This window comes from Mytilus californianus, unplaced genomic scaffold (genome assembly GCF_021869535.1).
Source record: "Mytilus californianus isolate M0D057914Y unplaced genomic scaffold, xbMytCali1.0.p SCAF_9, whole genome shotgun sequence".
NCBI lineage: Eukaryota > Metazoa > Mollusca > Bivalvia > Mytilida > Mytilidae > Mytilus > Mytilus californianus.
In genome coordinates this window covers 90,142,447-90,167,145 of record NW_026262745.1, presented here as the reverse complement: position 1 = coordinate 90,167,145, position 24,699 = coordinate 90,142,447, and the positions used below count along the sequence as shown (strand labels likewise).

Genomic DNA, 24,699 nt, shown 5'->3' with positions numbered 1-24,699 from the left:
AATAATATTTAATAATAAACATTATTTTTTATTTGAACAATGTCTTACTATAAAATAGATGTATACTAGGTCGCAATACAACTATCTTAACCCAGAAGAAGCATATGTATGCATGATATGTATGTTTAACATTTAAATGAAATATTTCATTTTCAAACTTTTTCAAACTTCAACATGTTCAACATTCAGAAACTTCAACTTCATTTAAACATAGACTTTAGGATAATCCATAAATCCATACCTTTCTATCTCTGACTTAAAATCTTACAGACGCATGGCTGAACAGAATGAGAGAAAAGTTTCTGAAAAAGGAAAAAAAAACTGTATCATTCTGCGTGAAGAAACACTCAAAAACAAATGTAAGGTTTTTGATAACGAAAAGCGTTGGTAATGTTAGTATTCATACTAGCATGAAACAGATTTCAAAGTAGAAGATATCTTCTTAATTGAAATTTCAACAGTTTGTCTACAGAAAAGAAAACATTACTCATTAACGTCTATTTATGTTTCCAAAATGAGAAAAATTACAAAATTAGAAGCAGTTTGTTATTAAAAGGCAAGCACTCCTATAACATGTATAAGAAGACGTTTGAAAATGTCTGTCCTAATGAACAGTTGGTAGATCTTTTATTTTATTCTGCAAGTTATGCCCTTTCGGGTTTTTCTTTATCTAAAACATTTTTCAAAATATTAGACACACCTTAAATTTACCGATATGGTCTATGCTTAGCCTTGGCGGCCATGTTGATTGGCAGACAGGATTATCCAGCACATTTGTTTATAAGGTATCAAAATAATGATGATTATGGTGGTTTGGTCCCAATTGGCCGAGTTATTTCACAGGAGAAGAATTTTGTGAAATTAACGGATGATTGATGACCACAGGATAACTTTGATGACAGACTGCAGGTTATCAGAAAATTCCTTTGGGCAAGGTGAGCGAAAAAGGCATTTATAATTTTGAAAACAAAGATAACTTATAAATTCTCTATTATTTTTCCATAAATCATCCTCCATATAATGAAATAATTCTCAACTAACCTATAAATATCCACATCATTTAAAACATTTCCCTTTACAGTGTTAACTCATATTTCTCTGTACTTGTATATAAATTTTTAAAGTCACAAATGCCTGCATGCTCATGGCAAATCTCTTCTCTATTATCTATGCAAAAACACTTAAGATGACTTCAGCCATATTCAAATTTAATTTTTTTTTAAAAGTGGAGATTTATTTCTTTATTAAAGGGCCAATCCATTTCAAAGATTAAGTTTTTGCAGTTGTTTTATTTATGATTCTAATCATACTTATGATCACATTCATTTGATCAGATATTATTATAATTTTACTTTACTTACATAGTTTTGTAAATATTCTTCTTTACAATCTATAAACGTGACAGCTTCATAAACACCATCATGATCATACTATATCATACGTTTATAAACTAAGAAAACAAAAAAAATACTAATCTGTTTTGACACAAACCTCCGGAAATACATAATAAATTATGCACCAAATTGATCACTTTAACACGACAAGGAGCGAAGGACCATAAATTCGAACACACAAAAACAAAAATGACACATTGGAATTTATTTTAATTAAACATATAAATAAAAGAAAATCAGCATACTAAAAGTAATATATATAATAGAATTTTACTCCAGTTTAAAAACTGGTCAATACCATCATGACCATTTTAATTTCTACTTAATCAAAATTGAAAAATGCTAACAAACAATAAAACAAACATGATACTGAACCATAAATTACCAATAAAATAATTTTGTATTAATAATAAAATTGCAAAAAGGGCAAAATACTGATATAAAAAAGCAAATATTCCTTGATCAAGTCAAAATTAAAAAGTTAAATTAAAATCAAATTATTTATTATTCCTTTTGACTTTTGCAATCTTCAAAAAACTTCCTCATTTCTTCCAGCATTTCTATAACTCTTTTTTCAACAAGTAGGTTACTGTTAACAACTATAAACTGATTTATTTTTCAGACTTCAACGATTTGTTTTTCAGACTTCCACAGAGTAGAAAAATAGTCACATATATGTCTTTTATCAAAGTAAACATTTTATGTATCAACATAAATTGTTGTGAAGTCAATTATAAAGGGCAAAAAATAGAAAAGTATTTGAAAAATTAAGCGAGTTTATATTGTACATTGACAAACACCTCAGATGTTTAAAAATCTATTAATATTATTCAATATCTTAGTCTAAGACTGTCATGAATCTTGTATTAATCACCAATCTACAGTGGATGGCCTACTTATATTTCACCAATTGTAATTTCTGAAATTATTATCTAATATATGTTAATTGTCCTTTCTGAAAACTTTGTTTTAGATACAAAATTATTAATTTGCGGACACTTGGAACTTTCAAACGAACAAAATATTCAAATTTTCAAACATGTTCAAAATTTCATCAAAAGGTCAAACAGATTTCTTGTCCCTTCATAAAGCTTTATTGATACTGACACGGAACATCATCATCATCAACACTCACATCATCATCACATAATTATTAGACTTTTTCTATTTTTTCTCTCTCTCTCTCTACTTTTTTTACCTATTAAGGTGGTACTCAACACCTTGACTAACATTAATTTGGCTCGTTTAATTTTCATAAAATTTTGACAAAATGTTTACTTTGACCCTTTGACAAAAATATAAAAATTTCAAAAAATTTGAACCAACCACTTTATCAGAAAAATTTCTTTGGTTATATAGCAGTTTGACAAACACTAATTTTGATCATTGAGAAGCTTAATATTTCCTTAACAATACAACGTAATTAAAATGTTTAGCTGATTTTTACAGAGTTATCTCCCTGTAGTGTTAGGTACCACCTTAAAGCTTGTATTATATTCTATAAACTGTTTGCTTTACATCCATGTCCATTATATTATACTATTATTGTAATTTTATATTGTATTATGGAGAAGACTTCATAAGTATGATTTACTTGTGTCTAATCCATTTTGCTATAATTCAGCAAATAAAATATGTTTAAACTAATTGTCCTTTAAGTTCAAGGTAATAGTGATGAAGTCAGTACTTAGATTTGACAAACTGAAAATTCAGAGATTATTGCGTGCATTTATTATTGTGATTTTAAAACTAATGCAAGATTATTAATTATTGCCATTTCAAAAAAATCTGCATACATATATATTCATCATATATCATAATGTGAGTTCTTTTTTTTGGGATACTCACCTAGTGGCATTATTCGCATTAATAAAAACCTTGCAATAGTTTCTAAACTTACAGTATCAAAATAAAAGTAAATCATGTCTTGTAATATGGCTTCAAAACATCAAGAATCTTGCTTTTAAACTGGCTATTTTTTGCTATTCCTAGGTCTTTCAGTCTCTGACAACTAAGCTGAGAATTGAATGGTCTAGAGGCTCCAGGTGAAGGCTTTTTGTCTGGTTGAATATGACCTGAAGGAAGACTGAACACCTCTGCCATTCACTACAAAAGTCAAAAAGTCTGAAAAGACCAGTTTTTGTCTGAATTTGCATGAATTTTTACTCGACATTCTTAATTTGTCTGAATAATTTTTAAAAATTCTTGACATAGTATGAATTTGTCTAATAAGGTTCTTGATTTTACTTGACAAGTGTCTTGACAGTATGAACATTGTCTTAAAATTTCTCGACACTTCCTGTATCATCTGATAAGAGTCTGGATTAGTCTCGACCAATTCTTGACTGTCTTAAATTTGTCTCGATCTGTCTTGACATATTCTTGACATTCTTAATAATGTCTGAATATGTCTCGACATATTCTTGACATTCTAAATAATGTCTGAATATGTCTCGACATATTTTTGACATTCTAAATAATGTCTGAATATGTCTCGACACATTCTTGACAGTCTTAAATATGTCTTGACACTATCTCAACAGTATAAATTTCGCCTGAAATGTGAACAGACTTATTCTGCACTGTTTATGACATTCTATTGCTGTTATATACTCCTTTTTATTATGGCTAAACTAAACTTTGAAGAATCAAGGATTAATTTGGTATAGTAAGATACCCTTTTGGTGCAACTAAGTTGGAATACCCTGAATAATCCCCCATGTAGTTTTATTTTGATTTATTTTTATTAAACATTTAAATAATTGTTTTCACTTGGAATATAAGTCGAACATGTCGAAGGTATTGACAAACAGCATTTAGATTTTTGCCGTTCGCAAAACTGCAAGTCAAATTTGCTTTACTAAAATAGGTGTCTTGTATCTCTTTTGGACCCCACAATTCATCTTTTGGGTTTGTGTGGCTAAAAAAAGAAGGGGGGGGGGCTTTCGTTTAGGTCAAAGAATTTGTTCCCATCTTGATTCAAAAACCTTATTCATTTTTTAGAACAACCCAAAAACATTTTTTATTCAAATTTGAGTGTTGAATTTTATAATTTTTTATCAAAAATAAATATTTGTGATAACTCCTTCCTGAAAAGAAAAAAATGTTTAGATATATATTATGCATGTCTGTTTGAGAACCATTTCATAAGACTGATGATTTCTATAGAATAAATACATTTTTTTTATTATTCCTAGAGTAGATAATAATTTTCTTTTAATCTTTGGGAATTATTCAATTTGTTTTTATGGTAAAATAATTAACTTCATAATTTTGATGAAGAAAATCCATTTCAATTCAATTTTTTTTCATCAAAATGATGATTTTCATTTTCATCTATCAACAAACTTTTTAAATTGTAGTGACATGGTCGGTCAACTGATAAGTTGTATGGCTGATTACAGGTAAAGCAATAACTTCTATTTGACAGTTGCGTGTACTCTGGGGTGTGGAATACCTTAATTTTATGGGGAACATCCTGTCCATGTGTAATACTTAATATATTCCAACAGATGACATTACACAAATTTATCTTCTGTTAAATGAATGATTTGTATATCATCATAATTTGCTATTTATATAAACCACATTTTGGTATAATAATTATTTACCATATCAACATTGAATATTATGAATGTAGAATGAAATATGTCTACAGTATGATTGGTTTGAATCATTTAATTTATAAGATTTAGGAATCAAAATTTGTAATTATTTAAAAACCCACATTGAAATTGTTTTATATCAACACACCCACATTTGAATTATTTTATACTTTAGATTTCATAGCCATATTTGCATTTGTAAAAATATTTATATACCCAAATTTTCAATTATATTACATGCCCAACTTTTATTTTTGTTGTAAAGAAGTGTAACTTGAAACAACAGTATATCATAAAAAGAGAAATAAAGATTAAAGTTATATCATGAATATTGGTCATGATTTGTAAAACTCAGAACTGTCAAGTAAATTTAAGACACGATTCAAAATGTTCATAATATGTCAAGCCATACTGAGAAAATATAAGAATGTCGAGAATATGTCGAGAAATTTCAAGACAGTATTCAAATGTCAAGAATTTGTCAAGAAATTTTAAGACCATATTCAGAATGTCGAGAATATGTCGAGTAAATTTCATAGAAATTTAATATAAATGAGAATTTGTCAAGAAAAATTAAGACACAAGTCATACATTTGGAGAATGTCGAGTAAAAGTTCATGCAAATTAAGACAAAAACTGGTCTTTTCAGACTTTTAGACTTTTGTAGTGATTACTAAAGCCATGTCATATTTAGTCATATTTTCATCACCACTCTAATGGTATACCCCTTTAATACTTTTATCCTGTGAAGAAGAAAAAAAAAATTAAAACAAATTAAAAGAATCAGATATAATTTTAATTACAGTTCCATTTTGAATTTGTTTTTAACGTTTTTTTATTACGATATGTAGAAGTAAACAAGAATGTTTCAAGTGTAAACATGGTAAAAGTTATTACTGATATGAATATAAGGCGATGTGGTTTTAAATTAAATAAACTTTTATCACTCACTCTTGGGAAATTTAATGAAAAAAATACAAGATTAACATTAATTAAGGAAAATACTATTACAAGGAAAGTACCATAATTCCAAGTACAGTGTAAGTATCATCTTTCATTTAGAAAAATGCTCATAAGTGATGCAATGTTATGTCTTGCTAAAAAAATGTTGCAAAATACAGCTAACAATAATTCTGCCTATTCCTCCTGTCTATAATGGACAGACAGTCAATGTCCACTCAAATTTTTCCTTTTATCAAAATGGATAGAAATCTTAATACAAAAGCTTGTATCAAAATTGTCTACTCCAAAGTATGGAGAAGTTGGCAGTTTTGACAACCAGTTTATGCCACCAGTTCCCCTGTGTACAGAAATAAAAAGCAAAAATCCTTCTCAGCTGTAGTGTTTATTATTTTGTGAACCAGTCAAAACACCAAGAACAAAATCAGTGCAATAGTTTATTTAAATATCTAAAACATTTTATTAAAACTGTGCAAGAAAAAACACCACTGTGAATTGTAATTCACCTCCAGTTGTAAATTTTCCATTGCTTTAGCCATTTTCTTTCCTGGAGAAGAATTGTCAGTATGTGACTTGATTCCAACTGGTTTATCACTAATGGTTGATTTCATTGTCTTTTCAAAGTATTCTTGTAACTGTTTGGCCATTTTATAAATCTCAGTATCTGGTTCGCTGTATAGATAGCAGTTCTGGTATAGAAGTCGCATGTCACCACTAAATTCATCTACTGATTTGTATAGACAACATTCCAAATTATTCTAAAAAAAACATGCTTAAAGAATTAATGGTAAAAAAGGATGGCTATTTAACTTCAAGTGACAAACTAAGTTAAATACTTATTCAGAATCAAATCATGTTAATGTAATATGAATATAAACCCTGCTTTGTACCTGTTTGTACTTGTTTGACAAAATTTGCCAAAGTTTCAATGTGGTCTTTCACAAGGTTACAGTCGACAAAGAGATATGTCTCCTTATCCGGTGTAACATGGTATTTTGAACCCCTTTAAAGTGAACCTGGGGTCAAAATACCATGTGGAAATTGACGTCAGGGTCATTATACCACATGGTATTTTGACCCCTGGGTCATTTTTCCCATATGGTATTTTGAAGCCCATCATGGAAAATTGAACCTCCCTGTTTTAGATAAATAGTATTGCAGATTATCTAATGTACAATATGTTATCCATGATCTTTTTTTTTAAATTGGAGGTGTATAGGAGGGGTTCAATATACCATGGCAGGGGAGTCAAAATACCATGGCTAAGTAAAATTTTCCAGAAATCTTTTCGAGCATGTTATATACATACCAACTACTTATTGAAGTATTATTACTATTTAAAGGAGTTAGAATATCTAATTTTTTTGAAATTAGAGGTGTATAGTATAGGGTTCAATATACCATGGCAGGGGGTCAAAATACCATGGCTAAGTAAAATTTTCCAAACATCTTTTCAAACAAGTTTAATACATTCCACCTATTTATTTGAGTATTATTACTATGTAAAGGAATTAGAATGGCTAGAATTTTTGAAATTGGAGGTCTATAGTAGGGGTTCAATATACCATGGCAAGGGGGTCAAAATACCATGGTTAATTAAAATTTTCCAAAAATCTTTTCCAGCATGCTAAATACATACCAACTACTTTTTGGAGTATTATTATTATTTAAAGGAGTTAGAATACCTAGATTTTATTTAAATTGTAGGATTATAGTAGGGGGTTCAATATATCATGGCAGGGGGGGTCAAAATACCATGGCTAAATAAAATTTTCTAAATATCTTTTCCAGCATGTTTGATACATATCAACCACTTATCTGAGTATAATTACTATGCAAAGGAATTAGAATAGCTAGATTTTTTTTTAATTTGAGGTGTATAGGGGGGTCAATATACCATGGCTAGGTAAAGTTTTCCAAATATCTTTTCCAGCATGTTAAATACATACTAACCACGTATTGTAATATTATTACTATTTAAAGGAGTAAGAATTGCTATAGACCTCCAATTTCAAAAATTCTAGCTATTCTGATTCCTTTACAAAGTAATAATACTCCAGTAAGTAGTTGGTATGTATTTAAAATGCTGAAAATTTTACTAAGCCATGGTATTTTGACCCCCTGCCATCGTATACTGAACCCCCTACTATACACCTCTAATTTAAAACATTCTATCTATTCTTACTCCTTTACATAGTAATACTACTCCAATAAGTAGTTTGTATGTATTTAACATGCTGCAAAAGATGTTTTGAAAATTGTATTTAGGCATGGTATTTTGACCCCCCTGTCATGGTATATTGAACCTCTGTTCATATTAAAGCACTTACTTCTGTTTATAACTCTCACCTTAATTGTACTGATATCCATTGGTTTCTTGACTATCTCAAAGTAATCATAGATGCCTAAGGCTATAGGGTCCACTGGTTGGTAGAATGGCCACATAAAACTCTAAAATATACAAGAAAATGTGTAACTAACCATGTGCGCAATGATAACAAAACAATATACTGATTAAACAAAATAAAAATGAAAAAGTTAAAATCTGTTCCCTTTTTCTGCTAAAACATTGTTCAGTGTAAACATTGTAAAAAAAATAACTGTGTCTTGAATTGCATAAGTTTACAGTTTTTTTATCAAAAAAAAAGATCATATGATGCATATATAATTATAATATACATCATTTTTTATATATTTCATATTTATTTTCAACATTTAACAATAAAGTATCAGCTCTTTTTTAAATTAACTAATTTAATATGTAAAATTAAAACATTCTGTACAAGAACAATGTATTTAAATTAATTTAAAATTAAATTATTACCTGATGTTTTTCACTCAACAAGTCATCCACTAACTTCATACACTTTTCCAAGTCTACATTTTGTATTTTGAGTTCACACTTCTGATTCTAAAATAAACGTTTTTTTTTTTTTTTTTAAAGTCCTCTCAATTCCTCCTCATGAGAAAGTGCTCCCTTTTCCAGTTTGCTTTTTAGTGCATTGAAATATCACAGATCCTGACTGTATCTTAACAGATAGAAAGAGACTTGGATAGAATTTAGTCCTGAATCTCCAACTTTGATATCACTCTCCACCTTAAACTGTGATTTGTGCACTGTAGCATGACCTCTCCACCTTCAACTGTGATTTGTGCACTGTAGCATGACGTCTCTACCTTCAACTGTGATTTGTGCACTGTAGCATGACCTCTCCACCTTCAACTGTGATTTGTGCACTGTAGCATGACCTCTCCACCTTCAACTGTGATTTGTGCACTGTAGCATGACGTCTCTACCTTCAACTGTGATTTGTGCACTGTAGCATGACCTCTCCACCTTCAACTGTGATTTGTGCACTGTAGCATGACGTCTCCACCTTCAACTGTGAATTGTGCACTGTAGCATGACGTCTCCAACTCCTCCTGTGATTTGTGCACTGTAGCATGACGTCTCTGCCTCCAACTGTGATTTGTGCACTGTAGCATGACGTCTCCAACTCCTCCTGTGATTTGTGCACTGTAGCATGACGTCTCGACTTCCAAATGTAATTTGTGCAATGTAGCATGATTTCTCCACCTTTAACTGTGATTTGTGCACTGTAGCATGACGTCTCCAACTCCTCCTGTGATTTGTGCACTGTAGCATGACGTCTCCACCTCCAACTGTAATTTGTGCACTGTAGCATGAGGTCTACACCTCCAACTGTGATTTGTGCACTGTAGCATGACAGAGTAGTGTCCAATCTTCATGTCATAAAGGTACTTAGATTTTGATAGGCTGTACAGCCCTCAATCTTAAATTGTTATTGGAGGACTAACAAGTAAAAATAATACAGCCCTCCACCTTCAATGTGATACTTGTACTAATAGTTTGATATGGCAAAAATGGCCCTCAATCCAAATGTATGATTGTGGCACTAAAAGTACAGCCATCTACCTCCATCTCTGGTTTTAATAAATAGTGCAGACCTCAGCATCAATCTTTGATTGTGGCACTGATAGAAAGTGTACAGCTTCTCACCTCCAACTGTCATAGTAGTACATTTGTGATGCTGGTATTTAACTTATAGTAATATTTTAATATATTTCAATCCCCAGTTCTTAAAGAGCAGCCTCCACCTCCAACTGTGAATCTGGAGAAATAGTTTGATAAGGTATTACCTTCAACCTCTATTTTTGATTGTTACATTAAAATTTTCATGGCGTACATCCTTCCACCTCAAACTGTAATTATAGTGATACTGACACTTTAACTAGAGGCTCTCAAGAGCCTGTGTCGCTCACCTGTATCTACTGTGGTTTTATGAAATCATGTAAAATAAGGTTTAAATCATAATAAATAGTACTAGTATTAGATACCCTAATAATGATTGAGGCCAAGATTGGTTTAATTTGGCCCAGTAGTTAAATTAAAAGCAGGTCATCCCACTAGTAACTAGACCTACAATAGGTATTGAAGACCCCTTATCATTATTTAAATTAGTTTTCAAGTTGTGACCATTTGAAATTGGTTTTTTCACAATTTTCCCTTAGACTTCTATAGTAAATCCTTATGTTCTATTTTTAGCCATTGTGGCCATGTTGGTTGGATGGCAGGGTCATCGGATACATTTTTCATTCATGATACCCTATTGAAAATTGTGGCTAGGTTTAATCAAATTTGGCCCAGTAGATTAAGTGGAGAAGATTTTGTAAAAGATTGCAAAAATTTACAAAAAAAATTGTTAAAAATTGACAATAACTCCTTAAGGGGTCAATTGACAATTTTGGTAATGTTGACTTATTTCTAGATCTTACTTTGCTGAACATTATTGCTGTTTACAGTTTATCTCTACCTATAATAATATTCAAGATAATAACCAAAAACTGCAAATTTCCTTAAAATTACCAATTCAGGGGCAGCAACCCAACAACGGGTTATCTGATTCATCTACAAATTTCAGGGTTACTTTTTTACTCCATGTCAGATTTGCTCTAAATGCTTTAGTTTCAGAGATATAAGCCAAAAACTGCATTTTACCCCTATGTTCTATTTTTAGCCATGTTGGCCATGTTGGTTGGCACGCAAGGTCATCAGACACATTTTTTATACTAGATACCCTAATGACGATCTTGGCCAAGTTTGGTTAAATTTGGCTCAGTAGTTTTAGAGGAGAAGATTTTTGTAAAAGTTAACAACGATGACGAAAGATGACAGACGCCAAGTGATGAGAAAAGCTCACTTGGCCCTTCGGGCCAGGTGAGCTAAAAAGCTGAAAATTGTCATCTCTAGCTGTGATAGTGGCTCTGATACTTTGAAATGCTGCAACTTGGTATCTCCAGCTGTGATAGTGACACTGACATTTTGAAAAGCTACAGCTTGCCACCTCAGACACCACAATTGTGCTAGTGATGCTGTCACTTTGAAAAGGTGCAGCTTGCCACTGCCAGCTGTGATAGACATAGACACTTTAAAAAGCTGCAGCTCACCCACCTCCCGCTGTGATAGTGACATAGACACTTTGAAAAGCTGCAGCTTGCCATCTCCAGCTGTGATAGTGACATAGACACTTTGAAAAGCTGCAGCTTGCCACCTCCAACTATGATAGTGACATAGACACTTTGAAAAGGTGCAGCTTACCAAAGTGTCTATGTCACTATGCTTGTTTTCAAGATATAAGCTACCGGTATTGAAAATATGGAGGGACATTATTCTCTCTAGAATTTTAATACATTTAACATTGACATCATTTTTCTATAAAAATATAACACAGATTCGATTTGATAAGATTTTCAAAATTATGATAAGAAAAGTAATGGTAAGGGGGCAAAATTCTTTATGTAACTAAATGGATAAAACCAAAGGATTCCGAATATCTGACAATAATTCAAAATCAAAAGGAGCAAACATCCTTAAGGCTGATGATGTGTTACCATGACCCAAATTATTTTGCAAACTGTATAAACCTCTACACAAAATGTGTTTTATCCCTATAATTTTCAACTAAACATTTGTCATATCATGTTTTATATTTTTTCTGTCAATTTATTAGCATATATATCTATTAACAGAGTGTTGAAATAGGTAATAAAAGTAGATTAGGCAACATGGTCTATGAAAGTGTAAACCAAGGAACAAATTCTAACCAACCAATCGCATTCAAGTATTTGTAGATATGCAAATCATATGAATAAATATACAAACATATTTTTTCTGATGACCTAAATAATTAATCCTTTTTATTTATTTATTAAAATACTTAGAATTCATAAAATATCAGAGGTGTCAATAAATTAAATATGTTTGCATCTATCAAATATCCAGATACACTGCATGTATAATCATGATAATTAACATTGCAAATTTAATTTAAAAGTAAAATGGAAAGACTTGCTTTTGTACGTATTTGAAAAACTATTTCAGGAACTGTTTTCATGAAGAATCTTACAACCACAGGGTTTGTACTTACATGAGCCACACGACATGTGCCACAGGTGGTGTAGGATCTGCTTAACTTTCCATAGCACTTTAAATCACCCCCTGTTTGTCAATATGGGTGGTGTTGCTTAGTTTTCTATGTTATGTTTTGTGTACTTTCTTTTGTCTTTTCGAAGTTCCTTTTTTTTGGTTATGGCATTCTCAATATAAAAAAGAAGATGTGGTATGATTGCCGATGAGACAACTCTCCACAAGAGACCAAATGACACAGAAATTAACAACTATAGGTCAACGTAGAGCCTTCAACAATGAGCAAAGCCCATACCGCACAGTCAGCTATAAAAGGCCCCGAAATGACAATGTAAAACAATTCAAACGAGAAAACTAACAGCCTTAGTTTGTTTTTCTACTTATGAGTTTGAATGTCCCTTTGGTATCTTTAGCCTATCATACAAATAAAAATACTCTTCCATCATAAACTTTTCAGGACAACTTAGTTAATTTTAATTAAAACATTTTTTTGCAGATGTATTATAACCATGATAACATAAAGAAACATTCAATGGCATTTTTAAACACATTGTAAATTTTCAAGAGCTTACCACGATCCTTTTCTCTGCTAACTGTCTTATCACATATGCTATGTCATCACAATGAGTTGGAAAACGTCTTTCATAATCTGACATAGGACACGGTTTAGATGAATTTGTGACCTTCTGAAATAATGTAGTCACTGCACTCTCGTCCAAGTACTCAATGTCTCCATACAGAATTGGCACTCTTAATATTGAATTGTCTACAAACAAAACACAATGATAAAAATGGTTTCCTATTGTCATGCAATTTGAATCAGAGTTACTCCCCTTTGCCCATCCTTTGATAAATCAACTAAATTCAACTTGCTTTTCTGACATCTATATTTTAGAAATTTCCTGAATGATTTTTTTTTGTTTAAGCCTTGTTTGTTTTTTGAACACTTATATCCATTTCGGATCTTCTATTGATTCAACTAGGCTGTACCACATTTATCAAAATGGTTAGTCAAATAAGATAATCAACCAGTTGGCACTGCAAGATTGATCCAAGGGAAATAACTCCATCTTGTATTACATAAATGAAAAACTTCAAAAGGATTTTAGCACGAACATATATATGGTAGAATAATATTTTATATTCATTACTACAATAATCCTATAGATAGTTTTCAATGATGAAATATTAGTTGGATTTATTATCCTTGGCTGCCATCTTTGATGGCCAACTGGTAGATTTTCTTTTTTTTACTATCGAACCAATTTTAAACATGTGGTTCTGTAAATTTTTTCAGTCTAACCAAATTTTAAACATATGAATTGACAATATTTTTTAACTACATTTCTAAGCTTTTTTTGCAAATATCAATCAATACCAATTTGTTTGGATACTATCTCCTTATTAAAAAAATCCTATTCAGGGCTACTAAAATTAAGATGAAACCCAATTCCATATAACAGCTATCTTTCACAATTTTATGACAGCATCAAATAAGATATTAACATAAAAGTAAAATGTCTACCTTGACTAACCTCCATTGTGACCTTTTCACTTTCATATTTACTTTGTCCATATTTGTTAAGTGGATTAGGTGTAGCATCCTCCTAATATGGAGGGATGACCCTTCAAACACGTAATCTGTACTGATATCTAATACCCAAGCACCAACAGCAGCTTAAAAAAAATATATGAATGTTTTATCAATAAATATCTGAATAAATCAGCTAGAAAACTTCTTTGAAGTGAAAATCTTCCTACCTTTTATAGTTAACAAGTGTTAATCTTACAAAATTTATTTGAAATTTTGTCAAGATATTTAATTGAATTACTGTGGATTCATTATTTTCCGTGGATTTCATTTGTACAGGTGAACATGCAAGGAATTGAAGTGTTCACTGAATTATAAAATTTCTATAGACTTGTAAGCAGACTTTGGCAAAACCACAAAATAATATATCAACAAAAACTTATATTTTCCTCAAGCCACTAAAATTGGTAACAATGAAAACAAAAGAATCTATAGTAATCAATAAAGAAACATAATAAGAAGTAATTGAGTTATCTCCCTTGGTCTGTAATGTATCTACAACTTAAGTGTTCTCCACAGACCTGTATAGCATCATGGTAATGTGATGGTCATATTTCTTGAATGTAATGCAATCTGAATTGGTTTTCTTATAGATTATGTTATGGATGATATGCTATAATTTTAGAAACAAGATGGTATTTATAATTTACCTGTTTACCAGGATGCTTAATGAAATATCTGGGCAGAACACTTAACTTGTGTTATTGTTTTTAAGAATTATTGTCTTAATTTTAAAGCATGATACATGTAAGTATGGTAATACACTTACACATCATTTGTTTTAATTTATATTTGAGTATATATCATAAATAAAATGCTTACATTCTGTATGTACCTGTCCCAAGTAAGGAATCTGTAATTCAGTGGTTTTCAATTGTAACTAGTACTGCATATCATATTTGTATTTATTTTCTTATGTATATATATATCAGGTCGTTTGTTTTCTCATTAGAATTGTCTCACATTTTATTGTGTTTTGCTTATTACTGAAGGCCGTAAGGAGACCTATAGTTGCTCATATCTACTTCATTTGGTTTTTGATGGATAATTATCTCATTGGAAATCATACCACATCTTCTTAATTTATATTGACATATATAGGAAAACACAAAAAAAGATTGCAAAAATATAGCTAACCAGCCTCATGGATTCCATTGCAATTTTTACCCCCCCAAAAAAACTATAGCTAAGTATCTAAAATACCCACACTCATGGATAATACTGATAAAGTCTTTAACATTGATAAATAACACGCCTTCACCATAATTTTTATGATTGTGTGAATGCAATCTTTACCCCAATAACACCAGTGATAAATGTTCTATCTTATATATATATAAGAATGTTTGCTCCTCAGTTTAAAAATAACAAGCTTTTTAAAAGACTGTCATAAATTGATGGTTATATAAATAATGGGACTTAGAAAGCAGAAAAAAATTAATGGATGGTGTTCTTGTTTTTGAGATATAAGTAATTGAAAATTTGGTAGGAATATGATTCTCTCTAGATTTTTCATACATTTAATATTGGCATCTGTTTTCATTCAAAAATTATAAAAAATAACAAGAACTTTATATGATTTTTAAAAATGGCTTCTTAAACTATATGCAATGAAAAATACAAAAAGAAAAACAGGGTTAGCGGGCAAAATCTTTAATGGCACTCACGGATAAAACTAATACCAATATCTGACAGAAAGTCTATATGAAGAGTGGCAAACATATTTTAGACCATGCTAACAAAAATTACATATAGGTCAAACTTTCAGTGGTATTCTTACATGTGGTGTAGATTAGATAATATCCACAGCAAACATGGTAAAGATCCTTATCTTCTAGACTAAGTATGAATAGTTAGCTTTATGCAAACAAGAAAAAATACCTGCATTCTGACAGACTACTTTGGTTGCTGATACATTCAGTTTTTGGGTTGCTTCTGGTTTCTGTTCAACATCATCTGGCTTCCTCTCAGCAGCAGAATGTATAACTACTGATGGCTGTAATAATATATGAATTTACATTATAGCATTAGTACAAAAATAAGAAGATGTGATATGATTGCCAATGAGACAACTATCCACTATAGAACAAATAATGTGGATATATTTTAAGTTATTAGGACCCTGGCATTATAAAATGGGAATTAAAAATTCAAAAGAAAAAAAAAACAGCCTGATTTATGCTAAACACTAACGGATGTACAAACAGACAAGTCACAAGGATAACACTGAATGTTCATTCTGCTGCGTCGGGCGCATAAAAAAACAATGACTACCCATCTATAAGTACTCACATGTATTATAATATTTTCATTATATATACAAATTCATCAAATACATTATATTTGTTTTACTACAACTTACCTGAATGATCAATCATATTTAAATATTTCTAATTACTCAACTATGCAGACCCTTCATATTTAATACAAATTTTCAAAAAGTTTACTATGCATTTCACCTTTCATTTCAAATTACCAAAATAGGTTAAAATTTAAAGCTATTCATCATGTTCATAGGAACTATTTTGTTTTTAAATATGTACTTCTTTTCAGTATGTTCTTTTTGACAAAGCCAGTTTTGGTGGTGTTACATATATTATAAAGTCTATCAAAATTTGTTTGGGCTAAGAATTCCGCTCTGGCCAGTGCTAGGGGCAGTCTCATACTTGCCGATATGTGAGAGGTTTTTTTTTTGCTCCCTGTTGAAGGCCTCACTATGACTTTGAGATGAAGAACAGCAATGAAAGAGCTGTTCCTTTGCTTTTTGTGTGTTTTTTTGCTGTGCATGTACTGATTTTATGTCATGGATGGTGCCCCATATATATCCTTTGTTTTTCTATTATATCCCTAATTAGCATGATTAGAACTTTTTAAGCAATATATATAATAATTATTTCCAGGACATACACACTTACATTAAACTCTTTCATCACAGTTTTTACTTCCTCATCTTTTGTAATGTCACACTTCCTTAACTTGCCTGTACACCTACTGAATGCCAAACCCAAAACTTCCCATGATCCTTCATTCACAAATTCCTTGTAAACAGCTCGGCCTAATAATCCTGATGCTCCAGTGATTAAAACTTTCTTAGACATTACCTGAAAAGAACAACAAATATTTATTAAAGTTATGAATAAGATAAACCGGTATTTTAAAATAATATTCAGAACTATATTTGGTCACCTTTTTACCATGATTACACTGAGTTTGAATTACACTGAGTTTGAAATTATCATTGAAAAATTACATGTTATGACTGAATGACTTATTTTTTCCATGACAAATAGGCAGAATGCATAGGATGTATTCCATAGAGCTAAAACTTTCAATGGTATTTACGATCACTTTGTAAATCTTAACTTTTCACTTACAACAGACTGTCTTCTAAGTATACATGTAGATGCCTTGTAAACTTTTACAAAATTTTCAAAATTGGAAATGAAACTTACAATAAATTTTCTGTCTATCTGTTTACCACTGCTGCTAATACATGTATGTAAGTGGGACTGACTGATTTGTAAAAATAATTCGTCTAATATGTACAAAAATGTTGAAACATTTTTACTAATCCCCTGATTATATGTACTTATAAGATAGATGATGGAATTATTAACAAGATGCCATTATCAAATAATCCAGACAAACAGTGATAAGATAAATATCTTTGGTTTAATAAGAAATAAATACAACATAATAAAATCTAACTGTAACTATAGCTTTTTGTTGTTTTCTGAGTACATGGAAAAAAGTATACAATTTTCCCCACATCTCCTTAAAAGATGTGTGTTCAAATGAGCAAGAAATGTCATTTTTCAAGGACAAATTTTTTAATTGATGGAAGTTCTCAATGTATGAGGGTCAGGATGGGGTAAACAGAATTGAGAATAATGGGCTAAAACTGCAGATAAAATGGGTAAAGAAGAATTAAGAAAAATACCGGTAGGACAAAATATATAAAGAATAACTATATTTAGATAATAACAAGGTGCCTAAATATGAAGAATAGAGAAAATATGGACAAAAATTAAAAAATTAGAGAAAAATGGTTAAACAAATTAAAGAATATAGAATTGAAGAACTCCTCATCCAGACCCTCATAAAATCAGATCACCCACAAACATTTTCTTTCATCCGTGAAAATTGGTACCCACGAAAAGAAATTAATTCAGAGTAACAATTCTACGTATTGATAAATAAGGAAAATTAACTTTTAATTCTTATCATGTTTATAATATTCATTTCCCAACAACATGACCAAAAGAAAAAAAAAACATAAATATTTACGGACTTGACATCAGGTTTAATTCATCGGGGTTTTAATAAAACACAAAGTGTACAAATAAAGACATCTAGAAAACTGACATGTCAGTAAGGACATGGCCCTTCATGTCCATTTTTGTGTTAGACAGTCTGCAACCCAAGGACAAAAATAGCCAAAAGATCACTAGAGGTCAAAATATGGTCATCAGAATGTTGCTGTTTGTCTCTGTGACTCCGATGTGTTTTATATGAAGAAAATGTGTACATTGGAACATTCATCATTATAAGAAATAAACAGCTGTGCCATGAGGGCATGATACGCCTGTCGCGTTTTCAAAGAATAAAGCTCAATAACTTCTCAATTTCATATCAGAAATTTATAAAAAACTAAAGGGAGCTTATCTTAATAGATATAAATCATTCACCAAAGTTTAATTAAAACTGCTCAAAGCACTTTAAGGATATTGTCTGAAAACTGGAAAATCACCCCTTTTTTATGAATAAAATCCCATGGCCATAACTCGGAAATGTAAAATGTAAAATTTAGAAAAATCGAAAGGGAGCTCATGTCAATAGATATAAACAATTCACCAAAGTTACATGAAAACTGCTCAAAGCATTTTGGAGTTATTGTCCAAAAACTGGAAAATCCCCCTTTTTTTAATGAATAAAACCCCAAAACTCGGAAAGTAAAATCTAAAATTTATAAAAATCGAAAGGGAGCTCACATCAATAGATATAAACAATTCACCAAAGTTTCATAAAAACTGCTCAAAGCATTTTCGAGTTACAAAAAAAAATGTATTGTCCAAAAACTGGAAAATCCCCCTTTCTTTAATGAATAAAACCCCAAAACTCGGAAACACAAAATCTAAAATTTATAAAAAAACGAAATGGAGCTCACATCAGTAGATATAAACAATTCACCAAAGTTTCATGAAATCTGCTCAAAGCATTTTTGAGTTGTTGTCTGAAAACTGGAAAATCACCTTTTTTAATGAATAAAACCCCAAAACTCGGAAACATAAAATCTAAAATTTTTAAAAAACAAAAGGGGGCTCGCATCAATAGATATAAACAATTCACCAAAAGTTTCATGCAAATTGGTTAAAGCGTTTTTGAGTTCATGTCTGGACGGATGTCCGGACAGACAACGGTATACCATAATACATCCCGTAAACGGGCGTATAAAAACTATCAGAACGATAAGTGAATTTCATAAATTGAAAAATAGTTCAAAAGTTTTCCGTGCAATCCTTTTTTGAGTTGCACACACTTTAAATTTCCCATTTATATATACACATGTCCAACACCTGATGAATAGGATAAAAACATTTTGAAATTTCAGGGAAAAAAATCATGAAAAAAAGAAAACAACAGTTCCGGATTCTGCCTTTTTAAAAGGTCAACAAAAAGTCTGTTACTTTTTTTACCCATATAATAAATTTTTATCTAAGTAATGATTTATTGTTTAACTGACACACTTACACAAGTAGAATATTTCAGAACTTAAAAATTATTTCAAATCTAATAAATCACTTATAAAAAGCATTAATCTGTACATAAAATATTTTTTATTACTAACCGAAATGTAATTCAGCTGCAAAACTCCTACTGACACATGACTGACCCCTTACAACAATAGAATAATTTGTTTGTTGATTTAAAACCTTTATTTGTGTTTACGAAACAATAAAGATTTGACAGTTTTCTTGATATTCGATAATCTGTGTAATTGAGGGCAGATTTTGTGTTAGGAGTTCCGATATTAATCATGTAAATAATTACAAAGAATAATATAAATATGTCTCTATGTAATAAAAAAAAAATATAGACTTAAAATATTTACTTGTGTTAATAAATAAAAAAGATTTGACAATTTAATTGTTTATGAACAATGATCAATAATCTCTTTATTGTGAAGGGCGTATTGAACAGTTGGTGACCTCAATGACAGTCAATGTATATATAGAATATATATTTTCATGATGAATGTAAAATATGATCAATGCACAAGCTGTTGCAAAGAATTAATGACAAATAAATTTTAACTGCAAGATGAACCTTTTAGCATTTGTTCAGTACTATTAAAGATTTAATTGATCATTCCTTAAATGTATTCATGGTACATGAAGTAAGGAACTTAAAACATGTCAGTCAGTCAGGGGTAATACATATACACATGTATTTTATTTACTGGTACAGGTAAATCTCCTTGGAGGTAGATTACTTTGTATCCCTTAGGCATTCAGATTTGTGTTTACTTATATCAGTAAAAAAGTCATATTTTCTTCTTTTCTTGAATTTGTCTCGACTACATTGCACTTATAGACAAATTATGAAAATTAATCATACTAGACATTAAAATCTCATAGTGAAGGCTAATTTCAGTGCATGTTACAAATGAATTGTCTTGTTATACTAGTACTGTATGAATTAAAAAAAAGGATGGAAAATGTAGTAAATAAAAGAAGAATTTGAAGTTTCTCACCATGCTCAACAGATGTATTTATGTTATTATATATATGCTGAACACATTGTGATGATTTCCGAGGGTAGTGAAGATTTACCAAATTTGTGATTATTGTGAAAAATGGCAACTCAAAGAATATGTTTATAAGAAAACAGTTCTTATAGTCTCCAAAGGGAAACAACCCAGTTTTTTTTTTGTTTATACCAAATAGAGAACTAGAAATCGTTCATTTCTAAAGACCTGAAAAAATATTTGTGAACAAGCTACAAATCAATGTGCGGTATATAAAAAAAGGGAAGACAAAACAGTACAATGATTAACAGTGTTAATTAGATACATGTATGTTTGATAAGATAGTTTTATCTATTCTTCTAAAATTTTGGCATTTGATGATTATGATGATGGATAGCGGCTTAACGTCCAGCGGCAAATTAATATGTATATTCGGGACGAGAACATGTTAATGTTTTATGAATATTAACCCTGCTTTGTACTAAACCAACACACTCAGCCAGATTTTTACTGTGCTAGTTCACAAGGTAACAGTTCACAGGAAGACATGTCACTTTTCCCGGACACATTATTCTGACTCCAAACTGACCAGTCTTTGCCCTTACTCCTTAATGCCGTGTGTTAAGCGGAGAAGCATTAAATACTAATTTTAAAGTCTTTGGTTTGACCTGGTTGGGGTTCAAACCCACGACCTCCAACACTCACGGCGAACACGCTACCACAATACCACCATTTGCATTTGAAAATATTTTTTTATAATCATGATAATCATGATAATAGAACATGTTCACTTAAAATTTTGTAAGCTTGTCCTACATCTAAAACAGTCTACAATAAGTTGCACTTGTTATGCAGAACTGGTTTATTCTAAATACCACGGTGTGTATCGATTAAGCAATGATTACATATATTTATGGTAAAAAAATTGTTTTTAAAAGTAATATTTCTTGTCTTTTATCATGTTTTGTATAAAACTATATTTTCATGGTCTATAATGTAAATGGATATTATTTGTAAAAAAAACATTTTTGATGTGTGTGGAATGTCAAATATCTTGTGAAACCAATTGTTATATAAATAGCTATATAGGTAATTTAACTCTTATAAATATGTTATTTAATTTGTTTAACTGAACATGCTGAATGTTCATTTACTATTTTCTATTAAATTGCAGGTGTTTGTTTATTTTACCATTTTCTGCATGCTAAGAAAAACAATCTCAAAATTCAGACCTGTTTTTAATTTTCTTAAACATAAACTGCCTTAAAACTTTACCATGTGCACAGCTTTGTCCGTACTCAGAGTACATTTTGTGGTGTAAACGTTAACACAGCCATATTTTTCAATTACTTCTGATGAACCTAATCAAAAAATGTGTTCACTCTATTACCAATGAACGCAAAAATTACCTACAAAACCACAATACTGTCGAAATAACGGTACAATCTTCAGTGAACATAGTGAACGTGTAACAAAATTACATCATCATGATCATGGGCAACATATTATTTACTTCAGAGTCATCTTATTATATATATATTGTCCCTGTGTGTAGTCTACCTTTATACATGTATGGTCCCTTCCTTTCAAAAGCCAAAGGGGGTATCTGTCGAGAAAGAAGACATTGTGGCCTGGATATGAGTGGGCAAACTTGTTTTGAAAATGTGTTTGTTAGTGTAATGTTCACCAGGAAATAAAGCACATTAGTGTGGTACTCTTCCACTTAATATTTACCAAGAGTCAGTCTGCAAAGCTATTAAAGTTATATTTTTTAAATTATAGGGGATGATGAAATAATTATGATGACAGCGAGACTGAAATAAGACAGTCATTCACAAGGAGATCTTACCAAACTATTTCTGACAACACGAATACATTTTCAACAGAACTTCAATTCATGGTTAATCGGAATGTGTCAAGATCAGGAAGGACACTATAAATTGGGCTTCATCCAGGCTCTTTGTCTATTACTAATTACTAAAGAAATTAAACTTTTATTAAATGTTATCACATTTTTACTTGTTTCATTCTCGTATGTGCGTGTACACGTTTTAGCTGATATTAAATTCATTAACCCAAATCTGAATTTGAATCTTTTATTCAGCATGTTCAGCTTCTGCAGTGCTATAGGATGTGGACAGTGTCATGACTGTGAACTCTTTTTTTCTTCAAATTTAGAGTTATGTTTTTTTTTTAATAAAAGAAAAGAGCACAAGAAGGTTTAATATGTTGGGTTTGCACAGGTACATATATCATGTATATAGAACATGTAGAAAACAAAGTGAAAACAGGAACCATATTGACCCTTTTGCTATTGTCACAATAATTTTTTTCAAATGTTTAAATGACTATATATGGTCATGTGTGGCGATTTTGAAATAGCATCAACTTTTAATTTCATGGAAATTCGGGATTGATTGATTATTTTCATGGGAATTCAGGATTTGGCATCTACCCCTCTGTAATCTGTTAAAAGATAAATTATTTTAAAATTATTACTGATGGGAATTTATTTAAAACAAAGTTAAATGATATCAGAATCTTCCATGGCTTTTTTCATGTTGGCTGTATTATCATCCCAAGGTTCACAATCAGCCAAAGAGCCGAATGCTTGAGGGCTGATATTGAACAAGGGCTGATAATACATCCGATATGAAAAATGACATGTACATTTGTAATGATCTTTTTATCATATGCTTCAACAATGGAGAAAAATAACAGTTAAATATATTGATCCTATCAAGTGGTTCTCAAGTACAAGTTCAAAAAGTGAAAAGTTTACGGACCACAGACGCCAAATGTTATACATCGGATATGAATGATATGAAAAATGACATGTGATGATCTTTTCATCATATACTTCAGCAGAAGAAATACAGACAAGAACTATTTTTAAATTTTGGAAAAATTAATTTATTGTATCATTTGCTTTGCATTCTACATAAAATATTTTCTGTTTTCTAATATTTGTTTTGTATCATACTCCATGTGCTTTTTTTTTTATTGTTATATTTTTCACTGAAATCGTACCATTGATGTGTATTTTCCAGAATTTGCCCAGTGACGTCAAAATGCCATTCGATAATAACCAGAAGCAGTTGATAAATTTTTCATATCAGTACGATACACACCATATTTCGGAATATATGGAATTTAAGTGAATTTAAAGCTATTATCATTCTGAAAAAATTATAAGTTATTTACTCCAAGTATATGATGACATCGTTTATCATACTTAAATTCTTCTAATAGTCTGAGTTGTTTATAGTCCGATTTTGTTGCAGGCCGATTTTGTTATGGGCCGAGTTTTCAGGGAGTCCGGAAATTATAACTTATGAGACCAAGGTGACCATATTTCTATACCCCAGTAACTCTTTGACAGTTTGGGTCGGTGTTAGTGATGGCACCTATGCCATCAGATTAAAACTTCTCAATTAAAATAAATCAGCTTAAAATCCATTTGATCAGTAAATTAAACACTAAAAACAAAATCTTACAAACAAGTTGTTTACATTTGTATTTTCTGTCTACATGGGAGATAACCAAGAAAAGGTGTGAAGAATAACCATAAAAAATGTTTTATTTTTACAGCTTGGGAAGTACCATATTGTCAGTGAGTCACTTTATAAAAAAAAACTGAAATTATTGCCGTATTTACACCACAAATTTCACTCTGAGTACAGACAATCTTGTAAATACCAATCAATCAATCGCCTAGATCAATATAATTTCACTTTTTTTATGCATTTGAAGTTTCTAAATATTAAAATAAACTTAACTGGGTTTTGCTTTTCATTTTTTTTTTTTGCATTCCTACCTGCATATAAACTAAGTTGAGAATCAAAAAGATGCATATCCAGGATTTTGAAAAGGGAGGCAAAACTAGGCAACGTTTGGAGTTTCTTAATATTAAAATAAACATTTTCGGCTACAGTTAGCGGCAAATTGGTTAA

The 24,699-nt window shown here is 30.6% G+C and overlaps 1 protein-coding gene and 1 pseudogene across 3 annotated transcripts in view; one reads left to right on the top strand and one right to left on the bottom strand.

The window, feature by feature from the left end:
• LOC127716007 (transcription intermediary factor 1-alpha-like) overlaps nucleotides 1-24,699 on the top strand; it is a 371,430-nt gene that overhangs the window by 68,856 nt on the left and 277,875 nt on the right. The window lies entirely within an intron of this gene.
• LOC127716023 (methionine adenosyltransferase 2 subunit beta-like) lies at nucleotides 1,579-24,517 on the bottom strand (annotated as a pseudogene).